The 21,064-nt window shown below is 38.0% G+C and overlaps 1 long non-coding RNA gene across 1 annotated transcript; it reads left to right on the top strand.

Moving 5' to 3' along the window:
• The first annotated feature begins 5,371 nt into the window (after nt 1-5,371).
• LOC115927992 lies at nt 5,372-13,566 on the top strand. Its single transcript, XR_004065805.1, has 3 exons — nt 5,372-5,590; nt 10,805-10,926; nt 12,000-13,566. It is a non-coding gene; the product is annotated as an uncharacterized LOC115927992 (long non-coding RNA).
• Nucleotides 13,567-21,064: the final 7,498 nt, after the last annotated feature.

Genomic DNA, 21,064 nt, shown 5'->3' with positions numbered 1-21,064 from the left:
TTACAGTCGGTTATGAGCATATGGTCATGGCAGGTTTAGTCCTTGTAGAACCTCTACACACTCTTGCAAAGGCTGCAGCAGTAAAACTACAAACTATATTTCATAACGACCATGCCCCCACGGACATTCCTTTCACATCTTAGGAACCTCCTAAGATACAAGAATTCGACATAGCAAAATACAAAGAAATCTTATAACCTTTGCTTTTGGCTAATCCCTTTTCGCTACCAATGTGCCCTCCCCGGCCCGGCCTCTCCGTGAGGTTAACCGAAAAACAAAGGTAGAGAGATAAACCCTACTGTTCCCAGAAGTCGCCCCAGTATTTCTTCCATGCATGATTCCGGTCTCATGTCGAGGTTTTCGGAATAAACAATAGATACTCTATCCCGGCTTAGTCCAACAGTAATTCCAGCCAAATCCCAGTTACATACCAGAAATCTCAGTATAAAACAATACAATTTTGACCTGTTACACATGTATCAAATATACAGTTGTTATAAGCTATTACTTTCATATATTGTATTGACGAAGTTAGAAGTAAAGGCTAATTGTATAAAATTTCATGTAATATAATTTTGCACTATCTTGTAAGTTGTATCTTAATTATGCAATTAATGTTTTCGATTTTGTTTGTTGAGGGAAAAAGTATTAAAAAAAAACACATTTCAAATCAATCATAACATCAACAAAATCACCCCCAATAAAAGAGAACACACAGCTACTGTGGAATGGATCTCTTTGCAGGCACAGCGCGTGTGTGTGTGGAGGGGAGGGGGGGGGGGAATTGTGTTTATTTTGGACAAAGGTGTGAATTGGTAGTTGATTTCCGATTTATTTCTTTATAGTTAACATTCTTAGTTTTTCATTTCTCGATGAAGGATATAAATCAAATGTAACATGCACTCATAGTGTTCGAGGCACCTGTAAAATTATGGATCTTCAGTGATAGGTCCCTCAGAACCTAGTGCTAAGCTCGTCACAGAGAATTTATGATTTCAACTGAAGCCTCTCAGTGCATAGTGCATTAACTTTTGTTCAAATTTAATTTTTTCCCTCTCCATATTTGATCATCATGGTGTTTTTGGCACTTAAGCTATCGTTGGATTTATGGATAAGGTTAACAGCGTTGGTGTATTATGAAGAGTTATCATATTTAGATTCTGAGTATTGGCAGCGAATGATATCATATTGAAAACTTGAACACTTTATCAGTATTGAACAGGGGAAAAGAAATGGGTACTAAAATAATCAAAACGAACATCTAAGATACCTACTAAATGTTCATTCGTGATGGAAACGAACGTAGGTATGTTAAAATGTGAAATCATTATTTATAGAGGAATGATAAATCAATTCTTTGACGTTGATTGATTCGTTGAATATTACACGAATATGACGTGTCGGTTACGAATGGCGGGCTTCGACATCTACTCAATCCATAAAAAATAAGAAATCTAGCTGTAATAAATACACAGACAAGAAAGTTTAAAAAAAAAGATAGATGCCAGAAAGATGACATTGACGAAGATTCAAATTTTGATTAAAAAATAATCAAACTGTGTTCGGAGGTCATATGTATTACAATTTTAGAAAGGTTTATCCACCAGCATGTTGTTGAACACTATTTTCAATTACAGTCGGTTATGAGCATATGGTCATGGCAGGTTTAGTCCTTGTAGAACCTCTACACACTCTTGCAAAGGCTGCAGCAGTAAAACTACAAACTATATTTCATAACGACCATGCCCCAACGGACATTACTTTCACATCTTAGGAACCTCCTAAGATACAAGAATTCGACATAGCAAAATACAAAGAAATCTTATAACCTTTGCTTTTGGCTAATCCCTTTTCGCTACCAATGTGCCCTCCCCGGCCCGGCCTCTCCGTGAGGTTAACCGAAAAACAAAGGTAGAGAGATAAACCCTACTGTTCCCAGAAGTCGCCCCAGTATTTCTTCCATGCATGATTCCGGTCTCATGTCGAGGTTTTCGGAATAAACAATAGATACTCTATCCCGGCTTAGTCCAACAGTAATTCCAGCCAAATCCCAGTTACATACCAGAAATCTCAGTATAAAACAATACAATTTTGACCTGTTACACATGTATCAAATATACAGTTGTTATAAGCTATTACTTTCATATATTGTATTGACGAAGTTAGAAGTAAAGGCTAATTGTATTAAATTTTATGTAATATAATTTTGCACTATCTTGTAAGTTGTATCTTAATTATGCAATTAATGTTTTCGATTTTGTTTGTTGAGGGAAAAAGTATTTAAAAAAAAACACATTTCAAATCAATCATAACATCAACAAAATCACCCCCAATAAAAGAAAACACACAGCTACTTTGGAATGGATAACTCTCTTTGCAGGCACAGCGCGTCTGTGTGTGTGGAGGGGAGGGGGGGGGATTGTGTTTATTTTGGACAAAGGTGTGAATTGATAGTTGATTTCCGATTTATTTCTTTATAGTTTACATTCTTAGTTTTTCATTTCTCGATGAAGGATATAAATCAAATGTAACATGCACTCATAGTGTTCGAGGCACCTGTAAAATTATGGATCTTCAGTGATAGGTCCCTCAGAACCTAGTGCTAAGCTCGTCACAGAGAATTTATGATTTCAACTGAAGCCTCTCAGTGCATAGTGCATTAATTTTTGTTCAAATTTCATTTTTTCCCTCTCCATATTTGATCATCATGGTGTTTTTGGCACTTGAGCTATCGTTGGATTGATGGATGCGGTTAACAGCGTTGGTGTAGAGTTATCATATTTAGATTCTGAGTATTGGCAGCGAATGATATCATAATGGAAAGGATGCAATTCACCGTGTACACAATAACTGTCAGTTATTAATATATTCTCTATTTTTCCATCTCTCTCTCTCTCTTTCTCGGACATAAAAAAAATATTTAAAAAATATGAATATAATATAGGGCTTTGATTAAGACAACTTGACCATTTTATCAGTATTGAACAGGGGAAAAGAAATGGGTACGAAAATAATCAAAACGAACATCTAAGATACCTACTAAATGTTCATTCGTGATGGAAACGAACGTAGGTATGTTAAAATGTGAAATAATTATTTATAGAGGGATGATAAATCAATTCTTTGACGTTGATTGATTCGTTGAATATTACACAAATATGGTGACGTGTCGGTTACGAACGGCGGGCTTCGACATCTACTGAATCCATCAAAAAATAAGAAATCTAGCTGTAATAAATACACAGACAAGAAAGTATAAAAAAAAGATAGATGCCAGAATGATGACAATGACGAGGATTCAAATTTTGATTAAAAAATAATCAAACTGTGTTCGGAGGTCATATGTATTACAATTTTAGAAAGGTTTATGAGCATATGGTCATGGCAGGTTTCGTCCTTGTAGAACCTCTACACACTCTTGCAAAGGCTGCAGCAGTAAAACTACAAACTATATTTCATAACGACCATGCCCCCACGGACATTCCTTTCACATCTTAGGAACCTCCTAAGATACATGAATTCGACATTGCAAAATACAAAGAAATCTTATAACCTTTGCTTTTTGCTAATCCCTTTTCGCTACCAACGTGCCCTCCCCGGCCCGGCCTCTCCGTGAGGTTAACAAAGGTAGAGAGATAAACCCTACTGTTCCTAGAAGTCGCCCCAGTATTTCTTCCATGCATGATTCCGGTCTCATGTCGAGGTTTTCGGAATAAACAATAAATACTCTATCCCGGCTAAGTCCAACAGTAATTCCAGCCAAATCCAAGTTACATACCAGAAATCTTAGTAGAAAACAATACAATTTTGACCTGTTACACATTATTAAATATACAGTTGTTATAAGCTATTACTTTCATATATTGTATTGACGAAGTTAGAAGTAAAGGCTAATTGTATTAAGTTTCATGTAATGTAATTTTGCACTATCTTGTAAGTTGTATCTTAATTATGCAATTAATGTTTTCGATTTTGTTTGTTGAGGGAAAAAGTATTTAAAAAAAACACATTTCAAATCAATCATAACATCAAAAAAATCACCCCCCCCCCCAATAAAAGAAAACACACAGCTACTGTGGAATGGATAACTCTCTTTGCAGGCACAGCGTGTGTGTGTGGAGGGGAGGGGGGGGGGGTGGGTGGGAGGGGAATTGTGTGTATTTTGGATAAAGGTGTGAATTGATAATTGATTTCCGATGTATTTCTTTATAGTGTACATTCTTAGTTTTTCATTTCTTGATGAAGGATATAAATTAAATGAACCATGCACTCAAAGTGTTCGAGGCACCTGTAAAATTATGGATCTTCAGTGACTGGTCCCTCAGAAACTAGTGCTAAGCCAGTCACAGAGAATTTATGATTTCAACTGAAGCCTCTCAGTGCATATTGAATTTTATTTTTGTTCAAATTTCTTTTTTTTTCTCTCCATATTTACTTTGATCAACATGGTGTTTTGGCACTTGAGCTATCGTTGGATCGATGGATGTACAACTGTTTGTGAAAGAAGAAATAAAATGAACTAAATGAACGGTGTTAACCGCATCCATCGATCCAACGATAGCTCAAGTGCCAAAACGCCATGTTGATCAAAGTAAATATGGACAGAAAAAGAAAAAAATTTGAATAACAAAAGAGAGAGAGAGAGAGATAGAGACAAGAAAAAGTACAAAAGAGCAAAAACAGAACAAAGCGAGTTTGCTTATAAATGAAGAAATGTTGGTAAGGAATGGTAAGGGCCAGTCTGGAAAAGAGGGGGGGGGGGGGTGGTGACAATAAAGCAAAAAAAATACTATATCATATGTGATGACATATCGTTGGTATAGTATTTGGATTCATCATATTTAGATTCTGAATACTGGCAGCAAATTATATGATATTGAAAAAGGTTGCAATTCATAGTTGTACACAATAATTGTCAGTTAATATATTCTCTCTTTCTCCCTCTCCCTCCCCCTCTCTCTCCTCCTCTCTTTCTCTCTCTCTCTCTCTCTCTCTCTCCCCCTCTCTCTCTCTTTCGCTCTCGTGCATAAAGAAAATATGAATATAATATTCGGCTTTGATTATTAAGGACAAATTGAACATTTTATCAGTATTAAACAGGGAGAAAGAAATGGGAGGGAAATGAATCAAAACGAACATTTAAGATACATGAACGTGGTGACTTGTCGGTTACCAACGGCAGGATTTGACATCTACTCAATCCATCAACAAATATGAAATCTAGCTGTAGTACATACACAGACAAGAAGGTCTTAAAAAAGAGAGATGCCAGAATGATGACATTGACGATGATTCAAATTTTGAATAAAAAATAATCAATCTGTGTTCCGAGGTCATATTTAATAACATTTTAGAAAGTTTTATCCACCAGCATGTTGTTGAGCACTATTTTCAATTTAATTTGAATGCGGTGACTTGTCGGTTACGAGCAGAAGGTCATTGCAGGCTTCGATTTTCTATAATACTAGAAGCTATCTAGACAGTACTTCAACAGAAAGCTGGATAGAGACACTTCGTCACATCAAGCTACGAGAAAGCATATCATATCATCATCTCACCGAATTCTACTCGAATACCGCATCGAAATCAGGTAGGCTCAAAGGCAGGCCCTTACGTTCTTCCTGTTGCACATGAGATGTCTTTCTGACTGCGTCAGTTTGTAATTGTATTGAGAATGATATCGATTATTTTGTAGCGCTAAAACAAAGAATACCTTAGATGCTGCTTATAAGTATCGGCTTGCATGGTGATGTAGATATACAGTAGGCTTACACACACACTCAAGAAAGAAAGATTACCGACAGTCTTTTTCAGACTCCTCAGTCTTCCCCCTCTCACAAGGTGCAACCGTATAGTAAGCCTACTCTATACAAAATAACAGAATGTTCTACGTTTTCGAAGCCGCCACTGTATAACGTTTCTTGGTAGTTGAGAGTCTGGATTTGGGAATAATTAATGTAAATTCAGTTGTTGAGCGTAGGTCTGCATTTCTTCAGACATTTCTTCGCTTCTTGTGCAGCGGGCTTTTAGTGTACATTAATCAGGAGCTATGCTTCGGCAACTCTGAGGGGTGCGATGGCCCAGTGATCTCGTAATCGGGAGGTCCCGAGTTCGTATCACTAAAGAGCGCTACTGTCCTTTAAGGGGGTATCTCACTGAGCTGCGAATGCTTACAAACGTTGCGAATTTTTGGCAGTTGGCGACTATTAGCGACTATAAGAAAATGTTAGCAATAGTATTAGCGAAGTTTAGCAACTATTTGCCAATCCTTTGCCACTATTTGTGAATGTTTGGGACCTTTTACGAACCCTGGCGAAACCCCAAATTCGTTACATTCGTCGCAAGCATTTGCCGCTCAGATAAAGCCTCAGTCATACCATGGACCTATTACGGATGGACATTCAACGTGATTCTTTCTTTCATCCAATGATAGTCGCCGCCTTCTGATGATGTGCATCTTAATGAGAACATTCAGCTGTTTTAACAATAACGACTGCGTTTTAAGTATTTTCGTTCATTGGCAAAGGAGCAGTTTCCCTCTCTTGTATTTTGTTTGGATGGTGTGCTGTGTAAGAGTGTGTCTTAAATAAAAGCATCCTCAATGGGGAGCAGCAAAGTTGAAAAGCAGACGATTTTGGTGATATGAAATGTATTATTACTGATTTGCAAACTTTCGCACACACCTATGACCTTATAAAACAATTAGAAGGCCATGCTCTGTATCAGCCCTGTGTGTTGTAACTCTGGAATATTATGGGGAAATAGGGGGAAACGGGATTTTAAATCACAACCCAAAAATCCAAAAATAACCTCTATCTGGTAATATTAACATGTTTTTCTAAATAAAATGCATGTACAGTACACGGAACAACAATTTCCGATTATAAGCCAGGACTGCACATCTATTTTTCATGATTTAGGCGAGTTATTATCTTCTGCGCATGTAGATTAACATGTATAAAATCACTATCTTGATTCTGTCCCGGCTTTTTGGCGGTGACCATCATGAGATCAAAGTGAAGAAATATGTACGGAATGTTATTGAGACGAAATTGACGGAGACAATCACAATGAATTCGTTAAGAAAACGATAAATGTCCATCCGTAATAGGTCCATGGTCATACCTTTGAGTATTTGGCTTGCGTATTGCTGCGTATAAATGGCAAGCCGTTTTAACAGTTATTCCTATTTCTTGATATAGGAATAACTGTTAAAACGGCTTGCCATAATTACGCAGCAAAAGGGCCAGTCAAGGGTGTCGATTTGTATCCGTGGTTGGGAGGGGGGGGGGGGGGCAATGAGAGGTGCCAAAATATTTTCGGCAATGGATCAAAGCAAGCCAAAACGAAAAGAATTTGTAGTTGAAGTGCCACCCTGTAAGGTCGACTGTGCTGTGAGGGAGGGTAGTGACCGAGCCGAAAATGGGTGGGGTCCAGGGGCGAAGCCCTAACAGGGGTAGCAGGGGGCTGAGCCCCCTGAAGCTGGTAGATTTAGGGCTTTCTAAAGGCCCAAATGGGGCATTTTTAGCACCATTTCATTCCACAATATAATCAATTATAATTTCATATTGATGTGAAAAAAATTAGTAAAATTCCGGAGTACAATTACACTGGAGGTATATTTATATGTATTTTTTTTGTGTGCAATAAACACGGGAAATGTCAAAATAAAGTGAAATTAAACAAACAAAAACTAGATGTTTCCAGATTTTGGCAATGTTGAAATATCTCATCGTAAGCTAATTGTTGTTCAGACCTTTTAGATTCGTAAAAAATGGTAAAAAACGACAAGTTCCCCCTTTTTTCCTGTTTGTTAATAAAACAGGCATTTAGGGCTCGAATTCGACTGCAACTTCTTGATTTAGCTTAGTATTTAATTCTAAAATATGTATTTTTTTTCTTCTGTTTTTGTTTTGTTGTTGCAACAGTCGCGCGCCACTCCGACTGACCGCAAGCGCCACAAGTGGCGCGCGCGCCGCCAGTTGAGAAGGCCTGCTCTAAAATATAAGCCTAATATTCCTCTAAGGCCCTGACTAGAGCACTATTTTTTTCTTTAAAAACTATAACCAGTCTTAGAAGCTGCATTATTTTTGGAAGGGTGTTATAAACAAAATTTCAAACTTAATAACATTCTAACCTCCAAAAACACCTTAACTATCTTATGCCTTTTACGTTTGACTACAATACATAGGCTTACATCAGCTTTTCAATGAAACAAAAATAAGTTGTGACATAATAATCTTTCTCCAAAATATCGAACTGGTAATATAATGTTGTATTGCTTGTTTATGTACATACAAATAGCTTATTTTCAAGAGGCACTAGATCCATGTGTGTAACTCAGGGGCGGCCGAGCGACTTTCAACGTGGGGGGGGGGGGCACCAAGAAAAAAGGGCACCTACAAAGGGAAATCTCAAAGCGAAAATATACAATTTGTTAGTACAAAGTACAAAGAGTAATTATCAGAGGTAAAAATGGGGCATTTCTTACACCCTCAAAAAGAGGCACTCACCAGGGATCATGGAAAAGGTAAGTCATGAGAATAGGAAATTTGGCATTTGTCGACGGAAAAGGGGCATTTATAAGATATTATTATATATTTGTTAAAAAGGAAATTATCAGAGTTGAAAAGAGGCAATTATCGCATTTGAAAAGAGGCAATGACCAGATATGAAAAGGGGCACTTATGTGAATGAAAAAGGGGCACTTGTAATAAAGGAAAATGTGCATTAGTTAAAAAAATTGTGCACCGATCAGATTTTAAAGGGGCATTTATCGGAGGTGAAAGGGGCATCTATCTGAAGTGAATAGGAGTAACTTCTCGTACCTGAAAAGGGTCAATTACCAGAGAGGGGGCACTTATGAGAAGGGGAAGGTGCTCTTTTTTAATGGGGAACTTATCATTAGGAAAAGAGACAATTATCAGAGGTGAAGGGGGCACTTATCAAAAGTGAAAAGAGGCATTTCTCGTACCTAACTAGGGGCACTTACTAGAGATTAAAAAGGGCACTTATGAGAATGGAAAATGGAAACTTATTGCAAATGAAAATGGGAACTTGTCGAAGGAAAAGGGGCACGTGTCCAAATAAAAGGGGCGCTTATCAGAGTTGAAAGGGGGAAGGGGCACTTTTACAAATTAATAGGGACACTTTTCAAAGTAAAAGGGGCACTATTCCTATGTGAAAAGGGGCACTTCTTAAAAAGTTAAAGGGGCTCTTTTCCTATGTAAAAAGGGGCACTTTTCAGGTGCTTTAATTTTTTTTTTTTTTTTTTTTTTTTTGGGGGGGGGGGGATTGTGCCCCCCTTGCCCCCGGGAGGGCCGCCTCTGATGTAACGTAAGAAAGAACTCTTTGTTTACCCGATTTTGTTCAAGTGTCTATGGAAAATTGTTATTAAAAGATGCATGTGTTCATAATTTCTCTCGTAATTTAGGTTAATAATTTTGTTCAAGGTAAATAGAGGAAATTGTATATCATTATTTCCATTTGATATCAAAAGATTTTGCTCCTTTCGGAAAATAGCTCTTCAAATGTGTTACATGCAGAGATATAAATAAACAAAGAAATGGATGAAATCAATAAAACGAAATAGATACTGAGTATGAATCAGGGAACAAACTGAAAGTTTCGTCTTTCTCTTCAATGATACAATATTTTATTACTTTACTTGCATTATGAAAAAGCGCATCATCAACCCCACATAGCTTTTAAAATCACTTCAGATTGAACTGGCCAAAAGTCATGTGATATTCTTGCTCAGATGCCTTCCTTTACCTTTAAGAGTTCTTTATATTGATGAATTGGTTGATAATTTTTTTTCTTGGCAATAATGCCCAAATTTAAAGAGTTAAACATATACACGACTGTAACTTTTAGCGCGTTTTGAAAAATGTTTTAGGAAATATCAGGAAATAAAATGAGTGAAAAAACAAACAAATAAAGATACAATAACGTGAATTTTAAAAAGTGTGAAAGGAAATAACATAACAACTAGTGAACTATCTCATAAGTCATACTAATGTCCGAAAATCTTTCTCCTTGTCTCCGATCTCATCACGAATTCGTCACAGAGCCCATATTGGCTCTCACCATTAATTTTTCTCTTTTTTTTTTTTTTTTTTTTTTTGGGGGGGGGGGATGGTGAATTATTGGGGGATGATTGTACAGGCCACCCCCCTGAACAATTTGAGGGGATATATCCCCCCCCCCCCCGCGATCGACACCCATGGGCCCAGTGATCTCGTAATCGGGAGGTCCCGAGTTCGTATCACTAAAGAGCGCTAGTCTCCTCACTGAGCGGCGAATGCTTGCGAACGTTGCGAATTTGGATTCGCCAACTTTTCTGACAAATGTTGGCGAAAATCAGGGTTCGCCTTTTTGGATGTCCAAAATTTCTTTGCGACAAAAAAAAACTATTTGCGAACTTTCTTGCAACCTTTTACAAACCTTTGCAACCTTTTACGAACCCTGGCGAAACCCCAAATTCGCTACGTTCGCAAGCATTCGTCGCTCAGTGAGATAGGGCCTTTACTCACACTGACTTACATGTGTAAGGTAATTCATTTAATTCAATTTCTTAATATTGTCCTTGCCATGATAGCAATTTAAAAACATTACAATCTCCTGCTTCTTTGCTGTGAGAATGAAACTATGCACTGTACATGCACACATTTTACTTGCGAGTGGTAAACAGTACGAAATAAAGATATTTTGAAACAATATTGAATATTACTCAGGACTTGATTTTGAAAAAAGGGAAAAATTACAATTTCTACTGTTCTGCTTTGCTTCATATGGTGGATAGGTCACGTGACGTATAAGATGGCGCCAATCACACGGAGAGTGTATGCTACATACTTGATGTTGGCCATGCTGTGTGTACAAGCTACATGCCAGGGTGCATCAGGAGATGCCAACGATGTCGAGGTAAAATACGCAATAAGATTATAGTGCTTTACAGTACGTAACAAAAAAGGTTCAAACTTTAAAAATATCCTCCAAAATTATCATTTAAGGATATCTGCATGATTTTTAATTACAAAATAATGGATGACGGTCGATTCAATAGGATGGCACTAAAAGTATTGACAATGTTTTACGCTTGAGTGAGCATTCGCTTATTTACTCGCAATTGTGTAATAGAAATCATGCAGATATAGTGAAAGTATCATTTTAGAGCATATTTTCAAAGTGTGGACTTTTTTTATACGCATTGTAACCATGTACTGGAATCGTTTGAAATGGAAATCCACGCGAAAAATTGTGATTCAAAAGAGTAATTCGATCACTTCTTTAGAGTTGATTCAGCTCCAAAGAAAGTGATCCCTAATATGACACCTTTGGAAAAGGATTTCCACTCCTCTCCATTAATATAATAGTTTTGTTTTAAAATACGTGTAATATAAGCCTTCTAATATAGATAAGAACTTATGGAAATGAATGGTGATAAATGATTTATATACCCGCGTTATATATTGCAACTGGACTTTTTGTTATTAGTCTATTCACCCCTCACTCATCCATTAATTCCTTATTTCATGTATTCATTGTTTAAATAGCCCTTGTATCGTTACAGTCTAAGTTTCGTCAAACGTGTCTTGATAAGATCATCGCCTCCTCACTGATATGTAAAAATAAGTAATCATATTTAACAAGTAGAACTGCAACATTCTCAAGTTTTTATTTTGTATCCAGGATTTTTTTCTTCTGTCATAATCTTCCTTTATCTGTTCGGTACCTGTTGCCCATGAAAGAAATTGTTATTCTCATATGACTGCTAATATACAGCAGAGAATAAGACGAGATCAACATCACTACATAGGGCAAGAATGCAATTTTGAAACGTTATCAATTCGTGTCAGTGTTGTTCCTAACTTTCTGTAATAAACTCACTTTTTATATTCCTTGATTACGCATGAAGTCTAATATCTTGCTTAAAAACAAATTTAATTGTTGCTCATTGATTGTTATATCAATGTTTCACTACTTTGTATTCACAGTCCTGTACATCACAAGGAGGATATTGTCAGGGGGACGACATGTGTTGTGATGTATCGTATGTCTGTATTTTGATGGAGGAGTGTCAATGACAATGGAGCTTTGTGCCTGGTTCGTCGTTCAAGATGTACTTGTGGCACGATGGGTTATATATAAGTTATTTGGAGACAGCATGCTGAGGCCTTTATCCTGCAGTGGATCGATAATGGCTGAAAAAGAAAGAAAGGTTATCCGGCGAGATTCCTGCAATAAATTAATGACAGATCATGATGATTAAAAGTGCTCAAAGCTAGCCTTATATCAATTGATATTTAGATATGTTGATGTTGATATAATTATTAGGCCTATACTGCAGCTCCCCCATACGTATACTACTGTAATTATGGACATAAATTTTGGTGATTGGTGAGATATTCATTTTTAGATGAGATAATTTGAACGTTATATCTGTTAGTTTGCCGATGCCCCACCTTGTCAACCACATCACATGATACAGGGTCTGAGCTATACTGAACTTACATCAAACTTTCATAGACAATGTAATATTTACAATACTTATTTATAATCTATTATTTAGAAATTCATATGTCCATCATTGTCCATACGAATAAGGAATATTGTTTCATGCATTTAAATAGATCTATTATTGCCTCCATCCCTCCATCACATCGATTCAATATTAAAATTTGAACTTATTCATTAGGAATTCAATATTCCTTGCATGCTAGAAGAAAGATGATAATACTTTCACCCCCTCCCCCCTCATCATCATCATCATCATCAAGTGCCGGGTGTGTTTAGGACATCGGCTGTCATGGCCCACCATTTCTGCTTATTTTCTGGTATTCTTAAAGAGCTGGTATTGCTAATTACATTTTTGGTTGCCCATTTAAGGGTTAAGGCTTCTTAATATGTTTTCTTCTAGATAATCCTATCTGTATATATCACAAATTGCATTTGCATCTTTCTCATTGTGTTGATGAGTGATGGTTTTACTCTTGCTTTCATCTTATTAAATATATCCTTGCCGTTGCAATTCTTTTCTTTATCTCATGAATACTTTTCACATCTGTTTTCTTCGTTTAAAGGAAACAAATTAATAAAATGAGAAGGAAATAAATTTGTTTAAATGTTGAATCTTCTTTTAGCGTCGTACGTGCCAATAATAATATTATGCTCATATATTCGAGGAGTAATGTTAAACAATCTATTTTGAATGACGACATAATATTGATAGCAGTCATTCTATTTAAAGGCGGGAATACATGTACCTTTTTTTTGGATGTGATATCATCAATAAAATGGGACCAGTATGATGAACAAGATATTGTTTGGTATCCAGTGAAGACGAGGTGTGAGTATAGTTCAGTATATACCTCACTTAAGAAATCTAGCCATCTGATTGGTCGAAATTGCAGTCGTGCGGATTTTAGCCATTCCCGTAAAGAAACGAAAAATGCCCAAAACAATTAATAGTCCAAGAGTAAAATCGCGGCAACATTCCGTGATGTTTTAACCAATCTTTACTCGATAAGGCCATTAAAGAAAAAAATAATATGTTTAGCGTCCCCGCCTGCTTTCTTTTTGGGGGCCGCCTCCTTTTTTTTTTTGCAATTTTTTTGTTGATTTTTCTTTAAAGATGAAAAACATGAAAAACACTGCTAAAATGGATTTATTTCTTATTTTTTTTAAAAATTAAAAAAATGTCGGCGGCCATTTGAAAAATAGCCCAACTGTCAGGGTTAATGTACCGAGCGGCCATTTTGAAAGAAAAAAAAAAGGGGGAAAAAGGGCTTCCTCCTTCCTATTTTTCAAAAAAGCAGGATGCTAAACATGTTTTTTTTTTTTGCCTAAAAGGATAAGGTAAGAATGATTGGTAGATTTTTGTTTGAATTCGGCATATAAAAGGGATATCGACTGCTTTAATACTCGAGGACTGGCTGTTTCTATACTGGCTCTCGGGAAATTTGCCTCCGGTGCTATCACCCCGAGGCGCGCCTGGGTGGGTGGCGTATAAAAAAAGCCAGTCCTCTCGTGGTAGTCGATATCTCTATATTAGTACTATACATTTCAATTCATGGGCAAGGTGTTTGTTATAGAACATTATGTAATATTCCAAGGTAGACGTGAGCCAGCATGGCAATTTGATCAATACCTTTAATTTATCAATCTATATACATTATTTTTTCATTTTTTGTTAGTTTATCAATGAACTTGTAACCATTCTGTACCAAAATAACAATATTTACCGTAATACGCAATTTATCTCGATTGAATTATACACTATTCATTTATGTATCATGTATGAGGATCTCCTAGCTTCCTCACCGTAATATTACAATCTTCTTCTTTTACCCTGTTCTGTACTATACCACTTCTGTTTTCCTCTCCTTTTCTCCTTTTCTCCTTTTCACATCTTCCTTTTCCCTTTCCCTCTATCCCGGTGCTCCTTGTTATCACATATATTATTACACTGTAACTTGTATTGTTATTGTTAATGTACTTTGCTATTGTATGTATTGTTCATTATAACCTGCCGCCTAACCCACTGGGTTGACGGGCCTGGTTTTTGTGTACATGATCTCTAATAAAGACTTGATTTACCACTTATTCCTGGCAAAATTTAAAGATACGGAGTTTCTTTCGATTATTTTTCTTGAGATAACTATTACACTCATCTTTGTACAGGGTGTCTAAAACACAAATGGTACTAGTGATGGTGGTGATTGTTGTCGGTGTGGTGGTGGTGGTGGTGGTGACGACGGTGGCGATATTGGTGGTGATCAGGCGCGTACGCAGGGGAGGGGGTTTTTGGGGTTGAACCCCCCTCCCATTTGGTATTTTTATGGTGTGTAAACCCCCTAAAACCCTCCTAAACCCCCCTAACTAAAAAATATGCCCATGGCTGACCTAAAAAAGGTGACCTTACCCCCCCCCCCCCCACCAGAGAAAAATGTCAAATTTTCAAATTTCGAGACCAATTTAAAAAAAAAATGTCCTCTTACCCCCCCCCCCCTCCTTCTCCCTTCTTGTACTTTTGTATTAATCGTTCTTTGACAATGTCAGCTCCTTCCCTCCCTCATGGAGTTCGTCTGATTCCCCTGTTCGTCCACCCCTCCTTCTTCTTCTTCTTCTCCTACTTCTTCTTCTTCTTCTTCTTCTTCTTCTTCTTCTTCTTCACCATCTTGCTCTTCCTTCTCAGTCCGTTCCTCACTGACCTAGAGCACATATTTTTGGGTTTTTTTTTGTCCCGGAAATTGGAAAATTATGCCAACCCATTTTTCGTTCGTAGGGGGGGGGGGGGGGGGGGTCACTTCTTGTTGTCACCCTTTAGCACACACACACACATAAGAAAGGGGGGTTACCCCCCCCCCCCCCCTCCTCGCGTACGCACCTGATATTGAATTTGAATTGCATTGAATTTCTTTATTGTCATGCACAAAATAAAATGAAGGCATAACAATCGTTTTACAGCTCACATTTGTATAAATATAACAATACATTAACATATCATAGACAGTAAGTACAAATAACATAAATAACATAACAATGTAATATAATTTAACCTCTCTGTTGAGAGCCAGGGGAATTTTTTGATTATTTGTACTCCCCTGGCTCCCAACAGACAATATTAACTTAAATAAATAGCAGAAAATGTACATGACAACAATCAATGTCATATAACATATAAATATAACAAGTCACAGCAAAGATCTAAAAATCAATTATGCATCAATTGTTAAAAATTTCAGATAAAAACTGTTTATTTTGGGTAGCAGACATAAACTAAAAGTACATCATACTGGATGGCAAAGAGGAAAGACAAGAGAGAGAACGAGAGAGAGAGAAAGGGAGAGAGAAAGGGAGAAAGGGAAAGGAAAGAGAGAGAGAGAGAGAGAGAGAGTAGAAGAGAGGAACAGTTCAGTGTGAGATGATGCATATACAGTTTCATTCAAAACATTGCTTTGTAATAGACATTATTTATATTGCACCTGTGCTTAGTACTGTTACATTTATGAAACACTGCTATGCATGCCAAGAAATACAAATACAACTGTATGCTAGTACATGTGCAGTACATATAGATGGTGGATACACTGTACAGTTGAAAGAAGAAAATTGATGCCAGATAGAAGAGGCTAGAAGAGAGACAAGAAGGAAAGAAGAAGAAGAAAGAAAAGTGGAGAAAAGGAAAGAGAGGGAAGAAAGGAAAAGGAGGAAAAGTGAAGTGTGAGATATTGAAAATATTGTTGAAATAAATTGAACTGAATTGATGAGTCCACATGTCACTTACACACTACCAACCACCCAACCATAACAGCAGGGAAGACCCCCTCCCCCTTGACCTTATACAAGCTGACCCATCTTCACCCTCTGTACTTCCAGGATATGAAGAGAGAGAGAGAGAGAGAGACAGACAGAAAGAGAGAGAGAGAGAGAGAGAGAGAGAGAGAGAGATATATGTAGGATAGAGAGAGAGAGAGAGAGAGAGAGAGAGAGAGATATATGTAGGATAGAGAGAGAGAGAGAGAGAGAGAGAGAGAGAGAGAGAAGAAGACAGAGGAGAGAGAGAGAGAGAGAGAGATAGAATAAGAGGGTAGGGATCGTACTTGGGGTGTACAGGGTCATTCATCTACAGAAATTGTTGTTAAACACTTTCATTGCACTTGGGAGAAAGGACCTGCCGAACCTATCAGTTCTTATTCTTGGTAACCTGATTCTTCCTGATCTATTGAAAACCACTTCATTATGCAGAGGGTGATTAGAATCCTTCACAATCACTTGCAGCTTAGCCAATAATGCCCTTTCTGCAACATCTTCCAGCTCTTTCGCAGAGACCCCAATTACTCTGCTGGCATGTTTCACTATCTTATTCAACTTTGCTCTGTTTTTCCCACTAAGGCTGTTAAACCACCCTTACAAAATGTCCGCTTACCCCCCCCCCCCCCCCCCCCCCCCCCCCCCCACTGAGCGACTTTTCGGCCGGCGCGATTTTCAAATTTTCGGGAGCAAAAAAAAAAAGTTGGGCCCCTTCCCCTAAGAAATCCTGGATCCGCGCCTGGATAGTTGCATGATGAGCTTCAGTGAAACGTGGTTTTCTCCAAGGGATTCTGAAAGTAGCACTGCAATAGAGGGTTTTACTTGTGTTAGAAACGACCGTACATCAGCTAGACTCTGGAAAGTCTACGGGAGGAGGAGTGTGTGCTTATGTGAATGAGAGGTGGTGCAATGCTAGTAATATCTCAGTCAAAGCTCATCACTGTTCACAAGATATTGAATTGCTCTGTATTGGTATACGACCACATTACTTACCAATGGAATTCACTCAATTATATGCAGGGGCGTCGCTAGACCTTTTTCAGTGGGGGGGGGGGGGATGTAGAGGCCAACGATTACCGACAAAACTAGCTAGCTGGATTATCTATAGTACTTGCGTATGCGCAAATGGTCATTTTCCTCGACGACATAAATATACGAATTATTTCGTCAATTTAGTCAGCATCATAGCTATATATTTTAATGCAGGCGCGGAGCTAGGATCTTATTTTAGGGAGGGGCGCTGGTGAGTAAGCTAATCAATTTTGCGCGCTCATTAGGGGGTGTGGGTGATAGGCCTCCCGGGCGACCCGCTGAAGCTTAGACGTTCCCTTAAATTATTAGGAAAAGAAGACGATTTATTGTACCGTTCTCGACTGTTAATCCTTGTCTGAATTCAGTTTCTCCCCCTCCCGCGCAAAGCGCAGAAGCTTTGACGTTTCATTAAATTATGAGAAAAAGCAGACGATTCGGCGTACCGTTTTCGACTCTTTATAAGCCCTATTTATCTGAATTCAGTTTCTCCCTCTCGCGCGAAGCGCGGAAGCTTGGACGTTTCCATAAATTAGTAGAGGAAGCAGTTGATTCGTTGTACCGTTTTCGACTGTTAATCCTTGTCTGAATGATGTTTCTCCCCCTCGCGCGAAGCGCGGAAGCTTTGACGTTTCCTTAAATTATTAGAGAAAGAAGACGATTCGTTGAACCGTTTTCGACTGTTAATCCTTGTCTGAATGATGATTCTCCCCCTCGCGCGAAGCGCGGAAGCTTTGACGTTTCCATAAATTATTAGAGGAAGCAGACGATTCGGTGTACCGTTTTCGACTCTTAATAAGCCCTAATTGTCTGAATTCGGTTTCCCCCTCCCGCGCAAAGCGCGAAAGCTTTGACGTTTCATTAAATTATTAGAGAAAGTAAACGATTCGTTGAACCGTGCTCGTCTCTTAATCCTTATCTGAATGAAGTTTCTCCCTCCCGCGCGAGGCGCGAAAGTTTTGACGTTTCATTAAATTATTAGAGAAAGAAGACGATTCGTTGTACCGTTTTCGACTCTTTATAAGCCTTAATTATCTCAATTCAGTTTCCCCCTTTCGCGCGAAGCGCGGAAGCTTTGACGTTTCATTAAATGATTAGAGAAAGAAGACAATTCGTTGCACCGTTTTCGACTCTTAATAAGCCCTATTTATCTGAATTCAGTTCTCCCCCTCTCGTGCGAAGCGCGGAAGCTTTGAGGTTTCCTTAAATTATTAGAGAAAGCAGATGATTCGTTGTACCGTTTTCGACTCTAAATAAGACCTATCTGTCTGAATTCAGTTTCCCCCTTTACCGCGAAGTGCGGAAGCTTTGACGTTTTATTAAATTATTAGAGGAAGCAGACGATTCGTTGTACCGTTTTTTGACTCGTATTTATCCCTATTTATCTGAATTCAGTTCCCCCTCTCGCGCGAAGCGCGGAAGCTTTGAGGTTTCCTTAAATTGTTAGAGAAAGCAGATGATTCGTTGTACCGTTTTCGACTATTAATAAGACCTATTTGTCTGAATTCAGTTTCCCCCTTTACCGCGAAGCGCGGAAGCTTTAACGTTTCCTTAAATTATTAGAGAAAGCAGATGATTCGTTGTACCGTTTTCGACTCGTCTAAATGAAGTTTTCCCCTCCCGCGCGAAGCGCGGAATTTTCGGCGTTTTATCAAAATATAGAGAAAGGAAGACGATTCGTCGTACCGTTGTTGACTCTTAATCCTTGTTTGAATTTAGTTTCCCGAAAATTTTAAACCTCTGATTTCTTTAGCTGATATTATAGGAAAGTGAAACTTCGAGAAAATACAAGTATTGTACTTGTAGTCACTCTCGAAGTCGTCACAGCGGATAAACAGTCACAGTTCGAAGGGGAAAAAACTTGTCCCGACCGACAATATACATCTCACCGACTTCAAACTTCTGCATTGATATAGTAGGCCTACACGAGGATTGATCAAGAATACCGACACAGCAACATATTTACCCGTGTCTCTCTTGCTCTCTCGACGAGACGACTCAACCCAACAACCCCCTCTCTCTTTTACACCCACTCCTCCTCTCTCAGGCCCTTACCTCCCCTCTCTCTCCTCTCTTTCATCCCCCGTTTCTTTTGTTTCACTTTTCTCTCTTTTTTCTTCTTTTTTTCCTTTTCTTTCTTTCCTTTCTTTTCCTTTCTTTCCTCTCCTCCTCTTTTTCTTTTTTCTCTTTCTTTCTTCTCTTTTCTTTCCTTTCTTTTCCTTCTTTCCTTTCTTTTCCTTTCTTTCTTTTCTTTTCCTTTTCTTTTTTTCTTTTCCTTTCCCTTTCCCTCTCTTTTTTTCCCTCCCCCTTTTCTCTTTTTTCCCGACGGCAGCGCAATTTTACCGACAATATCCTGACAGGTGGGGGGGGGGGGTGTCGCACCCCCCACATCCCCCCTTTGGCGACGCCCCTGGAAATGGTGGTCCATAACGTAGCCCTTGCTCTTGCACATGGATTGAAATTTCAAGGGCGTGGTTGAGTAGAAGCAAGGTCGTTACAATGAAGAATTTCAGCATACTAGACGAAAATCCAGCCATGGTTGGTGTCACTTTGTTATAATAGTTCACATAAAAACAACGTAAGAACGAAAAACACAACATAGGCTACACATTTAAGAAACCCACTACAGGTTAGCGAGTTAGCGGTCAGGGAAATCATTACAGCTTTTACCAGGTAGATGAACATCTCGAGATATTGAGGGTGAGCTATGTTAGCGAGCAGGAAAATATTTCACAGTTGACAAAGAGCTATGTATATTCTACCCATAAAACGGCAATGGAGCAAGCAATAAAACTGAGTCTTTGATCTCAGACTACGAATCTCCTTGACCCCAGCATGTTATAGATGTAAGTTATTCGATTGTTTTTGCTAGTCTATGCTCTAGGGACTTCAGTCCCTGTGGATCTACAAAAGCGAACCATTTAATGCCAGAAAGTTTATTTTGTATTAAGTGTAATCTTTAGCTTATTACTGGGGAAAACATGTGGTTAAAGCAATTTTTGGTTGCATAGTTTTAGAGTAAGTCAGTTTAATTCATCAAACAGTTAAATTGAATGAAGACATTATTATAAGATAGTTGTTCATAGGCGAGCAGAAATATACAAATTATGTGCCTGTCAAAGTCAGTGGAAGGTCATACAATACATTTAAAGTGAAAATTCAATATTTAGGTTTTTAGAACGAATTTATGCTACAATGTATATGCAGATAGATGTGAATAATCAAACTTGGGTATGGAGGCAAGATAGAGAAATTTACAGTTATTTTGGTTCATGCAAATTGGCAATAATCTGTTTAAAGGAAAGTCAGGTCAGTTTGAGAAACTCTGAAAATATGAGTTTATCAAAGTAGTGCATATTAGGAAATGCAAAAGGTTCTGTAGCCATAGGTTACTCTGACGTTTTGACAGTTCAAGGACGAAGTCAAGATTGACAGTTTATTATACAAAAGAAAAATTGGTTAAAATGAATCTTTATGGATACAGTTATTTGGTTTATTCAGATATTTTGTATTGTATCTTGTGTAACAGGAATGATGTACTCAATCTGTCATTGTTATTTTTATCTGTATTTGCAGATCGAAACAAAAAGCTTTACAGTGTAATGGGCCCATAGTAGGTCGGTGACAACGAGCTCAAAATCAAAATGAAAACGAAACAGCTCGGATATACAATTGAAGTCCACTTTATTATTTAAACTCAGCCGAAGCTCCAGTAGTT

This window comes from Strongylocentrotus purpuratus, unplaced genomic scaffold, assembly GCF_000002235.5.
Source record: "Strongylocentrotus purpuratus isolate Spur 01 unplaced genomic scaffold, Spur_5.0 spur5_scaffold_21, whole genome shotgun sequence".
NCBI lineage: Eukaryota > Metazoa > Echinodermata > Echinoidea > Camarodonta > Strongylocentrotidae > Strongylocentrotus > Strongylocentrotus purpuratus.
The sequence above is the reverse complement of the archived record's forward strand: the minus strand, read 5'-3'. Positions and strand labels throughout refer to the sequence as shown.